General features: G+C 38.6%; 1 protein-coding gene across 4 annotated transcripts in view; it reads right to left on the reverse strand.

Moving 5' to 3' along the window:
- Positions 1 to 6,693, reverse strand: part of LOC139534680 (teneurin-1-like) — a 225,658-nt gene extending 218,965 nt beyond the window's left edge. For all 4 annotated transcript variants that reach the window (XM_071334069.1, XM_071334060.1, XM_071334050.1 and 1 more), the window contains exon 1: positions 6,353 to 6,693. The gene's annotated coding sequence lies outside the window, so the exon portion shown is untranslated. The remainder of the gene's footprint in view (positions 1 to 6,352) is intronic.
- Positions 6,694 to 22,589: the final 15,896 nt, after the last annotated feature.

Below are 22,589 nucleotides of genomic sequence, written 5' to 3' on the forward strand. Positions count from 1 at the left end.
GAAAGCCACTGCTGAAGTGGGAGGCTATGGAGAGGATGGGGGGGTCGGGGAAATGATTGCCTTTGTTGTAAAGACTACAATCCATTTGACTACAGGGTACTGTACTGTATGCCAACAGCATCATTTGAGAAGACAAGCATGGGCAGAAGAGGTGGAGACAAATAATTGAATAGAAAATAGGCAGTTGACGTTTGGCAGAATGGGATCTTGGTGCATGGGAAAATACCTGCTCATACAACCACATGATATGAGGAGAAACCTAAATAATATACACTATGAGCCATGGGAAATGTTAATCGAAAACTTCACTTCAAATCAAAAAAAGTATCACCAGTTGAATACAAAGTAAACATAAATAACACAATTATGGTTAGGCAGACATGAAAACAATTGGTTGTTTCAATGCCAATGGGAGAGAGGCAGAGTTCACACTTAACGCAACTAGACAGTAGGGATTAATGATTGTTAAATGGACATAATTGTTTGATGATGAAGAAGAAGATGATGATGCATACTGGAGATTGTGGTATGCTGAATTCCTCATTACAACCATAGAATCTGACATGAGAAAAGTGAAAACGTTTAGTCCTTTAGGTGGTTTCTTTGGGCTCCATAAGGGTCACATGCTGATAAATTATCCAAATAAATTGACAATAAAGGATGATTTAGATACCAAAACATGTACATGGCAAAATGAAACGTAATTAACTTACCATTTTGAAAATATATACACATAATCCCCAATAATGCAGAACAACAGACAGCTGCAGGTCTCATCTAACACAACAAGGAAGCAACTAAAAGGTAATTAATTAAAAGGTTATCCCTCCCTAGAATAACTCACTAGCATCACCACTGCCACTACCACCACCACCACAACATCCACCACTACCATTACCACCCCCAACACTGTCACTAAAAAACCACTGCCACTACCAATACTGCACCTCCAACAATGCCCTTAGATCAGCTATCAGCTATCAGCCAGGAACCAACATTCCTCAGTGCTTTGCTCCTTGTCCTGGTACATCTCCTCTTATAAACTGCTTATGAGTGTATGTCCTTTGCCCATGTCTATGTATAAACCTGATATTAGAAGGGCCAGTGAACAACAGGCCATATGTATTTACTTCATTTAATGGTTCTAAAACTATGTGATAATGCATTAAGAATTCATAACCAGACCATTAAATAAAGTGTCACCTTGTACTTTTCTGCAAAAACAGCAGGGCATACTCGACAATGACACATACAGTAGTCTTGTGTCTCATACATTTAGTAGGTATGTTTAGAGATGGTCATTGAGCAGGCCAACATTCATCTAGGAATGGAAAGATATGCATACTAATGCTCTTGTTTTCACCACCTTCAGACATCAAATGTCTCAACAATATGTTTCCATATTTCCTTGGACATTAAATGAAAGAATAACCAAACTGCATCTCCCATTAGTTCATGTGTGGGATGTGGAATGGAATATATTTGCATAACTGATTTACTGATTTAAGATTTGGTTCAAACTATCCTCCAGTCTTCAAACTGTGACCTAACCTATAAGATACATAATTTATTGTATCACACAATGCATTCAGTCACTAACAACTGTTTAATAATACACCATTGATTCATGTGAAACGCAATCAAGTCAGCAGAGTTTCCAGGCAAATGCCCTTGCATAAGGTTATAGGCCTTGAACTGTAAAAAGATATACTGAAATATTAGTAATGGAATGACATAATAACAGAAGGTTTCTTTGTGAAATGAAGGTCTAGAAACAGAAACATTTACCTTAGCACCCCTCTGGTTTAAAGATAGACTATGCAGATGAGTAACCAACTGCAATGAATTGTTAGGATATGTAAGATGGACAGGCCAGGTATTGGTTTAGCATCATACAAATCCAACTGTGTTTCTGTACAATCTGTAAGACCTATTCTGGATCCTAGCTAATGTGCTTGGCAATAAATGCAGAATATCAAAATCAAACTATTTAGAAGTCCTAATAATTTAGAAACTTGCATTTCTGTTTTTTTCTACCACTAAACCCAGTGGTTTAATTTGAATTGAGTGAGAAATAAGGCATAGGGAATGGCTGCTTGGTGGTGTACCATGTAAACCAGTTGAATTCAGTGTACATGACTTCTCAAAACACACTGAGGGCTCTATTTTAACAAACCTAATGCAATGGTAAATCTCTCACAGCCAGAATTATGAGAGCAATAGCTGGCAGTGGCACGACAGGGCTGGGTTTTGATTAATAAACAAGCTGTAGGTGTGGCAAGGGCTTGGCCACTCACTGCCCATATGAAAAAATACTACAGTACTTACTGTAGAATTGTGTAGTAAACTGTAGTATACTGTAGAATACTATACTACACACTGTAGTATCCCTCGATCATGTGTAGTACTTACTATAGAATGTTGTAGTATAGTATAGAATCCTATAATAAATACTACAGTATTATCAGCAAAATAACACTGTAGTAAATACTACAATAATCTTTTAAAAAACACTACAGTCCGCAAAAACACTACACTCTTTTAACTATAGTAAATACTACAGTATTTCATATCCCTATACCCTGCCCATTCCCCTACCCCATGTCCCAATTTGTGCAACCCATAAGTGAGAAACATACATGCCAAGTACAAACCATATTGTGTTCCCTACAAGTTATAGAAAAGAGCAGTTCAGAACTATCCATTCAGACCCCAGTCCTACCTACCTACAGGTTATGGAAAATGTGCTCTTTTAGTATTTCTCCAGTAGGTTTCCTCAAGGAAAAAGCCTGCATTTCTAAGTCAAAGATAATAAAACCAAAAAACGATAGTAAATACTACAGTAATGTCGGCAAAAACACTACAGTAAATACTACAGTATACTACAATCCGCAAATACACAACATTAATTACTATAGTATATACTACAGTTTTCTTTTACTACAGTATTTATATTATAGTTAAGAGTAAATACTACAGTGAATACTACAGTAAAGTCCGCAAAAACACTACATTGAATAGTATAGTATTTATACCATAGTATACTATAATATTTTTTCATGTGGGTGGCCAATCAACGCGTTCCATGGTTTAATACTGCATGTGTTTGTCTCAAGTTCTGTAGGTTATTGATGATCTTTGCATTGTCATCAACTCCAATCAAATCATTTAAAAAGAAGATGGAGAACAAGCTATGAAGGTAAAATACTAGGGTTTTAGTACAGGTACAGCCAACTAGCGCAAAAACAATATTGCAATATTGTCAAAACGATACAATACGATATATTGTCAAAAATAATATCCCGATATGTAACTGTATGGATTTTTTCACCCATCACTAGCGCACAGCTCAGACACCCATGAAGACCCCACACAACATGCCACCAGAGGTCTCTTCACAATCCACAATCCAGAACAGACTATGGGAGGTGCACAGTACTACATAGAGCCATGACTACAGGAACTCTACTCCACATCAGGTAGCTGATGCAAGCAGTAGAATCAGATTAAAAAAACAGATAAAAATACACCTTATGGAGCAGTGGGGTTCTTTCTGTGAAGAGACACACAAAAGTACAGACACATGCATACACACACTAGCACACGCACTCTACACACACGTACATTGTAATATTGTTGTATGGTGGTATTATACATTTTGTGTTGTAGATATGTAGTGGTGTAACAATGTTATATGATGCACTGTTTTATCTTTTGTTTTATGTGTAATGTAAGTGCCTTAATGTGTTTAGACCCCAGGAAGAGTAGCTGCTCCCTAGTAAATACAAATACAGGGCTTGATATGAAACGGAAAACAAGCAATCAGTTTTTTAAAACAACAACAATATTTCTAAATAGGATGGGGTCAGAAGCATGATATCACAAATCGCTTCTCTCGTTCCATGGCACTCACTGTATGCACATGTAGGCCTAAATGTCTTTATGCATCACATTTGCACATCTACACAAAATACTAGGCCCCTATCAATTGTATCGTTGTGCAAGGCAGATATTTTTTTTAATGCAGTTGATATGGCATTATAGGAGTACTGAATAGTTTGGAGGAGTGTGTGTTTGGTAAGCGGATGAGGGGCACTCTTTGAAAATGGGGATGGATAGCCTACTTGAACAAGCGAAATTAAGTATGCAGTGAATTGTGAATAATTAAAAAGCAAAAACCTCCAAAATATTTCAAAGCACTCTCAGTAAACCCTTAATTCATAGGCTACTTGGCTAATGGCCAGGATAAAAAAGCACACGTATGCAATGCTGCTAAAACAGCCTTGAGTGTAGGCTATGTTTGGTTTTTGCTCAAATTAAACGAAATGGGGGGAAACCAATCGTTTTTTTATGTTTTTAAATAGGATTCACCGGCACAAGGAATCTCTCTTCCAAGGGCACTGCGCGTCATGGCTGGATAGCCTGCGCTTCCACTCTCAAAATCCATTCCATTATCAGCGGTGTTACCGTTAAGACCGGCTTTTTGTGGGTCTCAAAACTTCCCATTAGCACTGCATGAACCTCACTTTTGTGCTTGTTTTTAAGAAGACACTACAAATATTGCCATCCCTCCCACCTCAGTGCAAGCGAGCTGATGTTAGACAGGTACATTTCCAAACCTGGCTTTAGGGATGGAAAATGCCAGTGCGCCAGTTTTTACATGACAAAATTGCAAACTAACGTGCATTTGACACTTGCGCTTCCTTAGTGACAGCCCAAAATATAACCCTCAGACCTACTTGTACAGATTTTTTTATCAATGGCTCTCAAAAATGACTGTGTCCTTTTATCTAGAAAAGTAACTGTTGTCACACTGTTTCTCAGTCTAATACTGGTATTTAGATTTATGAGTGGTGTTTTATTCGGATTATATATTCGTATTGATCTATCGGAGAGGTTCATAGCAATTGATAAGAATATCATCATATATCCATTACAGTACATGAGGTAGGCCTACATAACGGTACATGAATATTACTTTTACATTACACATCTGGAGTCTGCAGTAGTTTCATCTAGCCTACTCAACGCAGATTCATATAATTAACATTTTCCAAAAATGCAGTAATGGAAGCTCAACATTGCCTCTGTTCTGACTATATTAGCCTGTGTGTTTCAGGTTGTGCCTGAGAGTAAATGAAAGCTGTGTGTTGATCATACGCAGTGGCCTTATGATATCATATCTAATATCATAATTGCAGGTAACAAATATGTAATAATATGTAATAGTTGTTTTCAACGAAACATAGGTTCCATGTTAGTAAGCTATTACTGGACACCCCTGAGTAACACATATTTGAGTTGCCAGTTTAAGACGGGTCTGTCTTGCACATTGCACAAGGTTGTCAACAGATTGCAGCAACTATACAACCTGCCATAGACAGAATTAAGATATTATTATAAAATAATTGAGTTTCATCCTTGACAGTTGGAACATACTGTATATTCTGTTTCTGGTCATGCCATCAAGTCAAGAGCATTGGCATAACATTTGACATAGCCTACATGTACTTGTTTGCATCTTTACCTGAGGAGCTGATCAACTGATAGCGGGTCTCAAGGATATGTTCTCAGACATTACATAGGTTACTGAATGTCTAATACTACTACCTACCATTGATAATACATATGATACACACGTTTACCATGATAGCCTACATCTAGAAATAGAGCTACATTATAACCTAACCTTACTGTATACAAGTAGCCAAATACGTTTTAATGCACTGGCTCACTGCCCACTGGGAAAAACTGGTTGAATCAACGTTGTTTCCACTCATTTCAACAAAACAATTACATTTAATGACGTTGGATCAACGTGTTAAACTGACACCACGTCATCAACGTTAGGGAATTTCGTATTTTTTCACCCAATTTTTAATCTAAATCCAATTACATGTTTTGTTGATTTCATGTTGAATTCACAACCAAATGTAAATCGAAACTAGGCGTTCAGATCACATATGTGTCCAGTGAGTGACCGGCATGTCAACTCAATGACCCATCTGTCTGTAAAGTTTACGTGTCAGGTGTATAGCCTTTAGCAAAATTGTCATGTTTAGGTAGGTTACCACAGAATGTCTCTTTCCTCAGAGTTGGTATCACCAGCTAGGAACATAAAGGTAATGTACATTAGCATCACGGGCCCACGGAATGAGAATAGCATGGCCGGCACCTTGTGTGTTGATACGCGGCTATCACTACACTCTACATTCCCGTTTCTCGATACACAATGTTTGTGCACCTGAGGCTACCACGATTCACGAGCGATAAGACTATTGCGCGCCACGTAGAAATTCTGCGATACACAACATCTGAAAGCAGTAGCTAGCCTACTACACAAATGGCTCACCTTTGCGTGATGTGACCATTCCGGAGGCTTATTCCCATGTCATAGCTTCACTTCAGAGAAATAATACGACTGTTGATATTTGTATATGTTGTATCCTCGTGTATCCTTGGAAAATAACGCAATGGTGATGGTTGAGCTACACTCGCTTCAGCTGAATAGGCTATGATGCTCCAGTGAATGTCTCGAAGAGAATTGCAAGACAGCGTTTGAAATGTAATGCCGGAACGCGTGTATTAAAAGTTATTAGCTTTTTTTCTAAGGATTATGTTTCAACTGCTCATCTTCAACCAAATCTTCCCCGTTGGACACAATCACCAACTCAGCATCACTGGAATATACCATATGCTACAGAGAGGAAGGGGGTGTGGCACCGGTGACCAATAATTTCAACATCCAACACATTCAGTATATGCCTGCCGAGATTTAAAGCGCGTTAAATTGGAACTAGACAGTATCAGGGTGAAGAGATATTGCTGAACATTGTAAAGGTAGTTCTCACTACCTTATAATGGTATTATTGTGTATTATTATACAAAAATACGCTTTTGAATGTTGCAAAATTATCCAAATAATGATTAAGATGATGATCATGGCATTATTATCATTATTATTATTATTGTGTTTGTTGTTGTTATTATAAGTAGGCTATTGTCAAGCCACTTTTTTCAACAGATTGTTACGGTAGACAACCATTAACGATCTGTCTACATCCAATAATGGATGTAGACAGATCCAAATAGGGAGGTGACTTGAACGCAATCCCTGCCTGTGAACTGGCTGCTTTCTCCGGTTAGTATTCAAGGCTGCTAGCTTATCATGGCTAATTTGAATTGCAATCTGTTTGCGCAAGGGTCCTGCCAGAGGGAACCAAGGACTGAGTCTTATAAACTCTGGGAGGCCACAGCCCTGCCTCTGCTGTGCACCAAGGCAACAAGATTAATCAATACAGCAGATTTAAATACATACAGCCTCACCGCACCATTGAGCTTTATCAAGGACTAATTTCAATGGTGCAAGAAAATAGTTCCTGTATTATGCCATTAAAGCAATAAATATAGACTAAAGCAAACATACAGACAAGGCACATGAGCATAGGATTACTTCCATTACAACTGAGCGCATGTGGCATCTTTAGGTTGCATGCTGTTTAAGCCTAATGATACTGTATATAATGTATAGTTACTGTAAAATCCCTGAACAATTCGCTAACACCATAGTTTGCCATTAGCCCCTGGAAATGACTAGGTGCTATAATGAGGTCCTACAGTAGAGGTAGAGGTGATTGGCCAGTCTTGCCACAGTATAACGATAAACGATAGCTTACTTTTACTAGGTTTTGGTAGAGGGGTGAGATGACGTCATATAGCAGGCTGAACTTGCAGTGAGTGACTATTCTGATTAATCTACTGCAGCCTAATGAGCTGTACAGTGCTACAGACACAGTAGGTTTCAGAATCATTCAAGGATTTCGTCTGTGAGGATCCTGACTTATTAAACCTATTAAAACATCTGTGAAATATAAATGAAAACAAAACCTTTCTTAACATAAACTATTGTTCAAAGATTTCACATTGTGAGGGTCCCATGTAATGATAATCTTTTATATTTTTGTTTGTTTGTCTGATCTTGTCTTATTATTATCTTGCAGGGTAACAGGCAACATCTAGAACATCAGAGTGAGAAAAATAAATTACAGCTTTCATACAACAGTCCCCGGGGAACATGATAAATAATCTCACGGTGAGAGCATTTTTAACACGGTTTTGATGGGAAATATAATGTTGTGTATACTAGACACTCACGGTTAATGCTTCAACACAAATATAGACTAATGGAAAATAGGAAAATAAGTGGGACTGAATTGGTCTGGCCAGGAAGATTGACCGATGGCTCATTGAAGTAGCCATCAACGCATCAATCAATTCACATTCACTATACCATATGATTTCAGTGGATAAATGTGTTTTTTTAAAGAATGAACAAAAATACATTCATGTACATAGTTTTCATCTTAACTGAACCAAATCTTCAAACAAACATCGACAACAGTGTTTCAAGGGTTTGGTTAATCCCAAACTGAATTCATGTTTTTTGACAATCCAATCAAAATTGGATGTTGATCTGACGTCTTTGCCCAGTGGGGAGTAGGCCTACTCTGTGGTTATAAATGCCAAGGCCTTTGTATGGAACACACAGACAAAGAAGTACTTTAAGATTACAATTTATTTGTCCTTGTGTCAGAGGACATATCACAATTGCATCCGACACACAGTGGCTTGGTAGTTTAAGAAGAAACCAGCACTCAGCCACTGAGACTGAAATCTTTACATACTTACTTAAGACAAGGGAGACGTAATTTTTTTGCTGCATCTCTTTTTCTTAGACAGCTTTCAACACTTTTGTTGCATTTCCAGCCAAGAGAGTGCACTTTCGCAGTCTTTGATCTGGGAGTCTGTGGAAGGACTACTAATCCCGATGCATAGCAGCCTGTTCATTCACCTCACAGAGAAATGGATCAGCCTATCTATCATTCTACAAACGTAGTGCTGGGTCACTCTGACAGCACTAGATGACATTTTAACTACAGCCCATGTCTCCATGCCAAAATTAAAGACTGATGTCAAATCAAGAATATATTGATAATGTCCGTCTTATAACACTAGCATTAGATGTGGAATACACAAAGATCTCTTCATTTAAAGAGCTACAGTACAGCTATCTTAGGGCGGTGTGACTACATTACAGAAAGTAATTACATTACACTGGATCAGACTGGACAATGTCAGATTGATTTGATGGTGCTCAGACAGCCTTTAGCTTACTCCTCTAGAAAATAGAAACACGGCCAAATGATAGTCCTACAATATGCTTATAGTTCAAAATCACAACCGCCCACATCTTGTACTGGTCAGTTTGGGACTGTCTTGCTAGTACTGAGGTGATCACACAATGCTTCGCTCAAGGGCAAAGTACTGTAACCATGCATGTTTCCCAGACAGCCCCCCCCACATAAGGTTTCCTCATATCAAACCCAAATTATTCTCATATATAACCATACCATAACCAAATCTCATGCTAGGTAGCTTGATTTATTTCTGTCAGAGACACTTTCATCTTTTAACCCCCTTAAAAGAGTTAGATGCACTATTGTAAAGTGGTTGTTCCACTGGATATCATAAGGTGAATGCACCAATTTGTAAGTCGCTCTGGATAAGAGCGTCTGCTAAATGACTTAAATGTAAATGTAAAATGTAACTACATGTAAATCAATATATTTTTGAACAGAGGGACAGTTTGAAATTTACTGGGAGTGGGTCTGAAATAGGGGAGGGTTGTCTAACTGTTTTTTTGCTTTGGGGAGGGCTGTGTGTTTTTTTTATTGGTCACTGGGTAGGGTAGTGTGTTTTTTCCCCTGGTTTGCATTGACTATTTTGCAGGTTTTACTATATAATTTCTTCCATCATAGCCACATTTCCTCATCTGCCTCCATGTGCCTCACCTATATCAAGGTGTTTTGCTACTTCCCTTAAGCACTACGCTAACTTTTACTATACCACAGGTCAATATAGTCTACCAGTCTAACTGTCTATCCTGCCCTCTATCCACCATTCATAGTGACAATAGTGGTACTGAGATGGATCATCTGTCCAGGTCTGCAATAGGCTATTAGCAATCATACCACACATAAAAGCATTTAAAGCTGCATCACTTTTCAATATGAATCCACAAGAACAAATAGCAATAGCTGATAGGCAGTGGAGAGGCCAGGTGCGTCATTGCGCATGAAAGAACATTGAAGACATGAGACACGCAGCTCAAAAAGCTCCCCTATTGATCTTGTTGAGGGACAATACAATTATCCTACCTAGACTAGCCTACAACACCACAATGCATAATTGCAATAATTACATTATTGTTTTCAAGTGAGTAATTCTTTTTACTCTAGGTTGCAGTGAAAATGTAATTTGAATAATGGCACAAAAGCCCTATGATTTGAATGTTTATTTGATTTGGATCAGCTGTGGGTCTATTAGAAAGGCACAGTAGCAGGCCAGTCTGGCTGTATTTTTTACTTTGGATACTGAGATGCGCTGTCTGTTGTGGATCATCATTCTCCCAAGTTGTCCTATAATAATGTGGCCACACATGCCCAGTTATTCAGGAAAGTTTAACACAAGCTCCGCTCCTCTCCAACCCCAGAAGCTACTATTAGCGCACCTAGAACTTAATGCTTCCCTATAGCCTAAATATTTGTCATTTAACTTTTAAAATGTATTACCTTTTATATGTGGCATTAACACAACCAGTAATAATGTTTTAATCTGATTAGGATACTACAAAAGTCTCCTGTAGGCTTGCGCATATTCGTCCAATATAATTCCAGCACCCTCAAAATGGCTTGACATTAACCAAGTTTCCATCCAACCTTTTTATGCAAGTAAAGTACATGTTGGATAACAAATGTCAAGACATCATGGGAAAGCATGCAGTTTATTAGGCTACATATGAAATAATGATGAACTTCACAGGGTGGTGAAAGTGCACAGAGATGAGCTTGATGCTCCTTATTCTGGTGGGTCTTATTCTGGTGACATGATGATCGATGCTTGGCTGCCGTTTGACAAATACAAATGATCTCACAGTTTTGTCCATAATAATCTTATCATGCATAATAATCTCATCATGCAGGCTATACCCACACTGTATCTGTGAGCTGTTGATTAGAGCGCACGTGCCAATACTAGAGTAAACACATTCGTTATACCTACGCAACATTTTTGGGACAAAACCATCAGTAGACCCAGTAGTTGAAAATGTGATGGAAACCCATTTCACTTTTATTTTTTATTAGGTACATGGGAATTTAACCACGAAAGTCAATTGGATGGAAACATAAGAGATGTCCACCAGCATAATACCAGAGCCAGAGATTCTAATATTGACTGTTTTAAATATAAGAGTCTATCTGGGAAGAACACATTTGTGTATACCAGCGCTGTTTAGTGGAACAAACTACCACAGCAACTCAAAGCCATACCAAAAAGAATGTCAAAAGCCGGCTAATGTGTGAACAGCATAACCTTTTTTTGTCTGTATCTCTGTAATTTGTCTGTGTCTATGTAATTGTATAAGTATTTTTGTAAAAAATAGGAACCACAATGGAAACAGGTCCCCGAATTTATTGTGCAATCCTGGTCACTTTTAAAAATCTTTGTACTGTGTGTTAATACAGTACATATATATATATTTTTACTGACAAATAAAATCAATAAATCAATCCAAACTGTGCAGTGGCCATTTGATGAATGGTAAGAGACATCTGCTACAAAACACTAAAAAGTTTAATGATATTCAGAGATTGTCAAGCCATGTCTTCGATACTGCCTACAAGGTAGGGAGGGATGTATTTTCTGTCTATTTATTGTGGTGTGGAAACACAAACCATGATATTGAAGTGCCCAAAGTTGGTATGCTTTATTTATTGGTTGTGTGGTTCATTGGTACAGAAACCTATTGGTGGATTTCTTTTGCATATACAGTATTTATATAATTATAAATATGGCATCAAAATGTGGAACATATGATTTCCCCCTAGCTGATCATTGTCTGCAACCTGCTCTGATCATAGTGTAGGCATAATGAAACAGGCAGGGAGAGTGAGCTCGTCTATGGTGGTCGGCAAACCCTCAACCTTCTGGCCCATAGTCCTGCGTGGCATCGACTGTGCCACAAAAGCATGCTGAAGTGGCAAAGTCGAAATCCATGTTTATAAACACAGGGTCGCTACAGTTATTGTTGTTTGTAAGCATTATTTTGAGGGGGGGCAGTGTGCAATTATTTTGACAGTACAAGGCGAGGGTCATGTGAAAATATATTTTTATGACACTTTGAGTTGGACCCCCCCCCCCCCAGCAAATTTCAAACTGTCCCTAAATGAAAGTACAGATCCTCTGTTAGTACTTCGTTTGTTCTGTAATGATATCACTCTGTCTATTCCTCACCTTTCCTCAGGCCGAGGAGAGCAGAGTGGGTTCTGGGTAAGATGTTAGTTAGGGAATCATAGATGAGGCACACCTAAACACTGTGTGGCCTTTATCATTTGATGCAGACATGAACGGAGCGCAGTCATGTTACGCAATCTTCAAACGTCTCAAACCTGTGTCTCTCCAGCATATCTTCACATGTTTAGGGCACTCTTCACAGCCTTAAAAGTGCTATTTCTTTGACCACTGCAATATGTAATTTAACAGAGTGCTCATTTTTGCTCAATAGGTTGATAACTCTTGATAGCTCTGCTAGGATAGCTCTTAGCTCTTCTAAGTCTAGACTTCCAAGATTTTCAAGTGCCCTGCTTTTCCATTGTGCACTCTCAGAATTTAAGCATCAATGACAGAATATTTCAGCATCACCAATATTCCTTATTCATTGATTCCGTGATCTCAAATAAACTTCACAATTATATTTAAAAAATACAAATAAAAAGTACAATTAGTTTTACTTACATATCTGATCATTCAACACTGCTTCATTTTTTGAAAGTCCCCTTGTTGGGATGCTGTTCTAGCATGTACTGTAACCTACTCTACACTACATGCTATTTTCATTGGTAGAACAGGAAAAGGAATGGAGTTGAAATGGAGTTAATTCCGGCATAGTATAGATCATTACTTGCTCCCTTGTTAAGGCACAAATGATACCTTGCTCAATTGCTAGGGTAAAGGGAGGGTGACATTTTCTAAATCATTGAAGCCTATGATTAAAATTAAAGTTTATGACAGGGAGAGTCTGAGTTACTTAATGAGCATATAGGTCCTACTAGCAAACGGGTGCTGAACAATATTGTCACATAGAAGTACTCAAAAATCTTGGACCATCAATTTAAAGCACAATTTCCTAATAAAATGCACAAATTATACAATAGAACTTACAGAGGGCCACATTTAAAAATCAGCATGTTCCCGCCAGCTATGAGTGCCAAAGGACAGTGGGTTAATGGTTGGTTCCTGGTGATTGTTTTGAATTGCTTTACTGTTCCTGCGTCTAAAATACATTTAATACAATTACAACTGTTCTGAAAGTTGGCAATATTATTTTACAACGTATCTCTTGATACTGTACTTAATTTGTCTTTAAAAACTGTCACAGTGAGTTCCCAGTACATCCAACTGGCCTCTGCATTAGTATCGGTGTCCTTGGAAAGTGACCTCTGTCTTTTTAATCTGATTCTCTTATCTTTCTGTCATCTTTAACACAGGGAGCCTTATCAATTATGTAGTAAGGCTTTATAAGCATAGATTAATTCAAAACGAGATAAGGACAGAGAAAAAAATTCATTTTCTTATGACATTGTGGGGCCATATACTCTCTTTACTACAACCTACAACATCCACCAAACGACCCAAACCACATGTAAAGATAGCAGTTATACTGCTTTATTCTACATCTGTAGTGCAGGGGTGGTTTATTTGTCTCATCCCTTTGTGTGCCTGAGTACTTTTGTAGTTTTGAGTCTGGCTTTGGTCAGTACATTTCCAGTGGCACGATAAGTATCGATCTACAAAGGGAACTACTAGGGCATGTTGAACATTTGTTGATTTAGATTAAAACAAAAATTAGGACTAGAAGCTAGCTTGTGTATTTTTAACCAGGCAAATCAGTTAAGAACAAATTCTTATTTACAACAACAGCCTAGGAACAGTAGGTTAACTGCCTTGTTCAGGGGCAGAACAACAGATTTTTACCTTGTCAGCTCGGGGATTCGATCTAACAACCTTTCGTTTACTGGCCCAACGCCCTAACCACTAGGCTACCTGCCACTCTATCTAATAGAAAGAGCTTTGTAAGAATGTCTTTGTGCTTCAAAAGAGGGTTCATTCTCTGATCAAAGCCTATAACAGCTTGGTAGAAAATACAGGTGTTTTTTTGCCTCTTTTCCTTTATGTTCGGAAGTATAATCCACTTCCTTATCTGTAGCACCGGACTTTCTCAGCTATCAAGAAAACCTTTTGGCCAGCCTTTCTACTTGTAAGATGACTGTATTCGGGGAAAGATCAAACTTCAGATGAAAAGGTTTATACTCCACGTCCCTGTCCCTTTTTTACCCATGCAAAAACCAGAGAAAAAGTCTTAAATGTCATCTAGGCTGTGTAGGCATCCCAACCCTGACCCTTTCATGGCTCATCATTGTTTACTCTCCCCGCTTTCTCTTCCTGCTCTCCTTTTTGCAGCCCAGCTCCTTTCATGAAACCACATCTCATTGAATTTGAAAAGAATGGAGCAAAATGGACATTGTTGTTGGAGGTCTGTAAACAGTGAGCAGATAGATATATGGTACAAATTACAGAAGGTACCTGATTTTAAATCACGACTTAATGCCAACCACTCCATCTGTGCTTGACTGAGAAATCTCATCTCTGATGCCTGTCCATGGACTCCATCCTTCCCTATCTATAGGAACAGACAATGTGAGGTTACTGAATTGTGTACCTGATTAACCCTTTCAGTATAGTACCAAATACTTGAGTTATGACACAGTTATGACCAATTTGTGTTAAAATTCTTCCAGACTTTTATGCTATGGGTATTTTTTAGGTTTTATGCTTCCATAAACAATTGTTTTGTTGAACGGCAAACATAAACATATCATTATTGAAAACAGTGCTCTATCTCATACATTTTTCTTCCTATCCACATAGATCTAATCCCTTTTCACGCTTAAGCAGCTATTTCTGGGACAGATCTCTGCAGCACCTCTTATAGACGCGTTGGGATTCTTAAATACTGTTGGGTTCCTTTTCTTTACATTGGTCCAGTCATAGCATGTCTGAATAATGTGATCTGGTTCTATATCATCCACCCGTGCTGTAGCATTTAAGTATTGTCAAAGAGGATGTCATAGTACCCTGCAGAAGCACTCATTTGAATGGATAAGTGAATAATGAATATGCTCTAAAGCAATTAGGCAGTCTGGACATCTTGTTCTTATATGTTATAATGAGAGGCAATAGAGCTAAAAGCATGCTTTACAGCTTCCGGCATATTAGTATCATTGTGAAAGCCTGACATCTGGAGAAGGAAAATACAGACCCACCTTGCCAAAAGAACTGGCAGCCATTGTGAATATGGGAGGAGTCATAGAGAAAACTACGAACCAACTGACGACATTATTAAGTAACATTTTCACCATGGCAACTCATGATTAAACGAAACTTCAGCATATTTAATGTTCATATGTCTTTCAGATGCAAGTTCATGACCACGGAAACATAATGATGTAGAAATACATCCCCAATAGCAAGCGGATTACATCCTGGCTTCTTCCCAATGACAGGATTGTGATGAGAAACCACTAGCCAGCCCCCAAAAGAGAAAATGCATTAATACCGCATCGATGGAAACGTGTGATTTATAGTGTCTAAAGTATCTGTGGATACTCAGTGTAGTGTACTGTACAAGGGTAAAACTGTGGTTAAGAGTGACAGACTGTGGGGCTATTAAGTATATGAGGGGGAAATGGTCTTTGCCTCTTTGCTGCCTGGAACAAGGCTAAATATGTTTAGGCCTGTGGCTTTTAAAGCCTTGCTGTGAGAAACAGGGAAATGTTGTTTTGTCCCCCTCACACATTGATGTTCACCATTGTGGTGCTCATCTCCTGTAGCTGCCACAAGGGAGGTCGCTGAATATCATAAATCCTCTGTGCTTTTCAATGTCACCCGGTAATTAACAGTCCACACCCGTTGTAAATCAAGCCAAAAATACTGTCTGGAGCCGGTGGGGTAATATACAGTGCGTGGCTGCAATACGATCACCTCTGTTACAAGAGGCAGGCATCATCCCTGGTGATCTGATGAAATACTCTATGCTAAATGAAGTTGTTATGATGAACTGTGTTACAGGGAATCTACAGTATGTCATCCTTATGACATGCTCTGATCCATGTGAGACCAAAGAGCATGATATCACCATGCTCCAACCAACAGCTGTCTGCATGCACATAATTACCATGATCCCTTTATGCAAAGCTATAAATATGAGGTATAGCACCAATGCATTTTACAGTACTTTTCTACTGGGACATTTTGTTCTCCTAAGGGGAAAAATTGAATATATCTTGATTGAAAATTAAGGTCACTTTTCAGCTCCTGTAAGATCAAGGCAAGATTTATGAGTTAAGTTAGAAAACCGTTAATAATGGCCTCTTATGGACATTGGTCTTATTTGAATGCAGTCTATACATCAGACTTAGAGAATACAGTATAGCATTATGACTGTCTGTCAACTAGATGAAGAAATTACAGATAAGGACTACTTGGCATCTTTGATGGCATGACAGCTTAGCACAAAAAGACACAAGCGAACCACATGCCACCTCACAGTAAATACATTTGATAGTTCTGTATTCATAGTATCACTAGTGGTACTAGTGGTACACTGTCTCAGAGTGATAGCATTCATATAGCATCAGTAGTGGTAAGCCTACTAGACTAGTCTTATGCTGCCTCAGAGTGATAGCATTCACACTACTACTGGTGCTAGTCTTGCACTGCTTCAGAGTGGTCATTGTCTCAATTGTATGTGCTGCGGTCTGTGTCACATTAACTTGTCTCTCCCTGTCTCCCACTGTAACGCTATGCGTATTCCTCAGGCTGGAGTTGGATCATGCTTAAATACATGCTTCTCTCTCTCCCCGAGGGTATGGAAATGCAACTGGATGGAAAACAAGAGCCTTTTCTCACATCACATTGTCCTCCCTGGCCTCAGTCTTTTGCACCTTGCATTAAATGCCATTCAGTGTGGAGACTCCTTCTTTCTTGAAGATGGGTAGAAAATATTATAGATTTGAGCACGTAGTCAAGATTGCACACAACAATGTTTGATGAGAACAATGAATATGTGCCACGGTAGTAAACACTGGTAGGGAGAGAGGCATTGTGTACATGCTGGGGGACACGTTGCTTTTACAATTTCAATTTTCTCTAACAGCAGCATCGGGGAAGCACATTACGTGCATTCCTAAACGTTTAAACACTGGCATCACTGATGCCAAACTTGTATTTGACCTTTTTTGCCATAAGGGCTGGTTTGTAATGCCACCACTTAAAAATAATATCATACTCATGTTTCACATTGCATTTCTACATGCATTTTCAGAAAGGGTGATGTACACAATGCTAGGTTGTTTGGATGATCCAGCTGCTAGGTTGCATGCATTGTGTCACTTAGTTGGGTTGTTTTCTTTAAAAAAGAGCAAGGTTGGGTTGTTGATGCTGGGTTATTGTTGCTGGGTTATTGAGATACAGTATGACCCAGCGGCTCAGATCAAAAGACTGGAGGTGTGGCTTAGTAGGGGCATGTGGGTTTCAGATAGTTATTATTGGCCACCAGTGAGTGTAAAAGTCATGCAGATTCATCTGTTCTGTTGTATTTTTTATCACTTTAAGGTTAAAGACTGACACTTTTGTAGCTTTTATGAGCCTTACACAAGTGTATGAGTTCCTCAAGAGCCTATGCACATCCCGATGTTGGGATAGTTACTACTTCGTTATAATAATGTAAATATAATTGTATTAATATTATAAATATTCCAGGAAAATCAAACTTAACATGATGAACAGGAATGACATTTACTCTCATAGCTGGCCAAAAATTACTACATGAAAGCCACGCCCCTAATAGGCCACGACTCCTGAAAATAACCTATGGATTACATTAAAAAAGACCCAGCTGCTGGGTCAACCCAGCATGAAAGTGAATAAAAACCCAACTGATGGTTAAATGAACCCATGTTTGGGTAACATGTTGGGTTATTTATGCAACCCAACTGGCTGGGTCAAAATAACCCGTGTGTGTTTTGTCCAGTAATTACCCAGCGCTGGATTACCAAATAACTCAAATTGGGTGGTTTTTAACACAGCATATTTTGGGGTGTATAGCACTCATATCTATTTTCAATTTAAACATCAATCTTTATTTACTTGTTTGATCATTACTAATGTTTTCCAAAGCTTTTGTTCACGACTCCTTGAGATCAATTCTAATAAAGAAATATTAGATGCAAAAGACACGTCCAAGCAAAAATATGCACTTAGTACATCTTGTATTATTTGATAACTTAACATTATAGGATAGGTGGTATAGGTGTATGTACAAAACCATTCAAGGACTATTAATTCTCTCTCTCTCTCTCTCTCTCTCTCTCTCTCTCTCTCTCTCTCTCTCTCTCTCTCTCTCTCTCTCTCTCTCTCTCTCTCTCTCTCTCTCTCTCTCTCTCTCTCTCTCTCTCTCTCTCTCTCTCTCTCTCTCTCTCTCTCTCTTTCTCTCTCTCTCCCTCTCTCTCTCTCTCTCTCTCTCTCACATAAATCTATTATGTAAAAATAACCATGGTCAGGGCAATCTATTATGGTGCATTTGTGGAAAAACACATACATTATTTATTCCCCTTCTGTTTCCATTGTGCGCTGGGGCACCCATACTTAAGGCTGTTTCTTTCATGTATATCATAACTATTGTACTGTTTTCATAAGGCCATATAACTGCAGATATTATACTTTATTGTTGCATAATTATACAGCACACCCCCAGTAGCTTAAAATAAATAGCTGTGCGTGCTGCGAATCTGAAATCCACACCGCATACAGTTTCTCAACCAGAAATAATATGCTAATAGGCTTTGTTGTGTGGTCATGTCTCGATGTCACATATGAGGTCTTCTTTTTCTCTTCACAAAATAACAATGTGCCAGATCATAAAACAGGTAATTAATTTGGGTGCTATTGCATGTATATAATTGTGTGCTGAGATACTATTCCCACCGCTAGTAACATAAAAAAAAAAATCCACTCAAGGCTGTTAGTTACCCCTGAGCAGTTTTATTTGTACAAAGTTTCTCAAGTGAAAACAAAACTGGAAAAACACTAATGGCTATTAATTGTATTAAACAGAGAGGCCATTAGGTGGATGACTGGGCATTAGGGGAACAAACCTTTCTGGAGGGAACAAGCCGTGAAGGGGGTAAATCTACCTCCACTTACTGCACCCCCCTTGCCTGTGCACTTGAGCATGATATTCACTCGGTTAAAACTTGAGGGCGATGTGCCCAGCTAAACTCTTACTTTAGTATAAAGATAATGGAAAGAAATATAGATAGATAAAGTGCAGGGCAAGAGTTCATAGTTTGCATAATGGTCGTGGTCAGTCAGCTCAGAATCATGGTCCATCATAGTTATTTTAAGTATGATAACAGTTGATTGAATTGTAGTGGGTTGCTGGCTGTGCTTCGTGAGGTTAATGTGGGTAGTGGTGATTTGGGTAGGGATTATAGAGTCATGTGATGCCAGTGTGTTGTGGGAGGTCCACTGATCCTGCTTTACTGTATGTGGCATGTTAAGAAAAGGCAAATTTCTTGCAAGGGGTTTGGAGCTACGGTATATACTGTCTATATTATAAAAAGAATGAGTCTGTACTGCTCAATGCTTCCACAAATGGTCCGCTAACACGATTTGGTAAAGTTGAGGAAAATTCTTTTTTTTTTTTTTAAAGCTTTTAAAGTGATCAATAACATCAGCTCCAGCACATTAGCATGTAGAGTGAAAACAATACTGTGGCTACTTTCACAAGGATGCTCAGTGGGCCAGCAGCACTGCTACTGATGTTGTATAAAATGGCAGCGCTGACAGTTAAGGTAAAACACACCATGAGCATACAGTATATCTAACGCATATCTTGTCCTCTACGTACACTACATTCTCCTCTATAGTATCATGGGGAAAGTGCTCTTTCAGCAACTAATGAATGTGCTGGCCTCTTGCTGCTAATATTAACCATGCAGGCAAAAATAAGCACCGGTATAATATAATTTGGATGAATATGTTCTGAAGAATGAGATCAGAATGAGTTAGGATTATTTCGCTGTTCACCACACAGCTCATTGTGAACATTAGAATAAACACAGCAGCATGAACGTGAGATACTTCAACAATGTCCCTAGGCTGGGGGCATAACCCTGCTTTTACATCTGTTTCTGGTCTGTCGTATTCTAGGACTGCATCTTTTATTTATGCTCAGGTTTTTTTGTGTTTGTTTGAGGGGGAGGAGAGAGAGGGGCGTTCCATGTGGTTACCGAGCAGGGCCACTCCAGTACTGTCTCTGATCCCTGCACTAACATTCTGCTCAGCCTCAGAGCAGAGTGGAGCAGGATGCAGCCTGAGAGGAGAAACATGGTGGAAATGAAGTGGAAAAACGATCCTGGGCCATCCTCCAATGCCACCATTCCTCTGAAACTACGCCTTCAGGGAATCGGGGACATCTCCACCAAAACATGTACGCCTACGTGCAGCAAATCCCTCCAGTACCACAGGCTACCGGGAACTGTTGGAATTTGAATACTGAGGCTAGAAGACAATTAAACTATTTACATGCATTATTTATGCACAGTTTAGCAGGCATACAAAACCTAATCAGTGAGCAGTAAAAACCTATGGTTTTTGGAGGCCTGCCATAACTCTACAATAATCTTTTTAGATATTTTCATTACCTTGTGAAGTAATATACTGCATGATTGAGATACCAGTGATTGAAGGTAGTTCTCTGTGTAGTTCTGGATGCACTGAGACCTCATACTGAGACAACAGATCAAATTGAATATTTATAAGAATAAAGGAGAGGGGTGTATTTAAAAATTGCCCAATCCAATTAAACATCTTATTATATTTTCCCTATTCCAGCCTTGGGCTTGGCGAGGAAGGATGGGGTACAGTATGTTACCTACACCCTGTCTAAAAAAAAAAATCTAGAAAAAATAACTAAACAATATATCTCACCATGACAGTAACAACAGATTAGACTCAACACAGTACATGATAACAATACAATTAAACAATACGCTTTGTTGAAACAAAGATGATTTGGAATTCCGAGCTCATTTACTCATGCACCATACTAGAGATTTATGCAGAGAAAGCCTGGGAATATAGTGAGTTTATTGTACTTGAAGCACTGAGATTCAATTAGAGTAGAAAAGCCTCCACAGATAAGCGTCTCATCTGCTCAGACTGACACAGTAGAGCATGCCCACAGAATACATCACAGCTAGCTACAGTACACTCTCACAATTACAGCTAAACACCATGTATGTCAGACAAGTGAAGGTATACACTACCTGATTCACTGATTAGCACAGAATGTTGACTCTGTTGATTGTGGATGTACCTTTTAAATTGCTTCAACAGTTTTAAGTAGCTGTGATTCAATCAGATGGCATAGGCAGAATACAAATCCACACACCTGCTTTCCAAAAATATCAAAACACAGTAGGCTACTATGATGAAGCCTGCATTTCACTGCTGTGTTACTTTAAAGAGCTGTGTTCCCCTGGCACAAGATTTTGTCCTTTTGGTTTGTTTACCCTAATAATGAACACAATGGTGTGGCACAATGGTGCAAACTCCTTGCCCTGGTCAGTCAGAGTGACCATTTCCGTCCGTCTTTAAGAGCTTGCATGTCCTTTAAAACATAAAAGAGCGATTTTCCTTTGGTAAACAAAATGGAAAAATAACTATTGAATCCACTTCAGTTGTCATGCTTATCAGTGAAATGGACTAAATTCAAATGGTGTGTCAAATAATTAGGGTTTCAAATGGAACTTTGTAGGAAAAGAGAATACTTTTAAACCCATCTGGCTAACACATAGCGACAAAAATGTAATAATATCTTCATGAAATTACTGGGTAACTTTTCCATTGCCTGTGAATAAAATAGCATTACGTAAGATTCTGTTTTAATAGCCTGCTCTTTTCATCTCCTTATATCAGACATGGTTATGGTCCATAATGTAACTTCAAAGTTACTTGTCTTCAGTGGGAGCAGAGGTTTCTATGTTCTGTCCCTCGAGCAAATATAATGCCCTTATGTTCTTCAGTCGCCCCTTTCACAAATACATACTTTAGAGTTTCAATCTTCTCAGAAGATTGTAAGCATGGGCTGTTCGCTGGTTGTTTATCCTATAGAAATAGTTGTCTGGGCCTGATCTTGCAGGCATAGTGAGGATTGTATTTGACTTCATCCTAACTCACACAGAGAAAGAGAGAAAAGAAGGTGAGGGCATTATTGAGCATGCAAAATACATTATGTAAAAAAATATATAAATAAGTAAAATAAAATTACCTGCACTTGTCTTTTCCTACTAGCACTTACTTTGCTGATAGCTACTTTATTGAGGGAAAATGTACTTACTAGGACT

Source organism: Salvelinus alpinus, chromosome 1, assembly GCF_045679555.1.
Source record: "Salvelinus alpinus chromosome 1, SLU_Salpinus.1, whole genome shotgun sequence".
NCBI classification, from domain to species: Eukaryota; Metazoa; Chordata; class Actinopteri; order Salmoniformes; family Salmonidae; genus Salvelinus; species Salvelinus alpinus.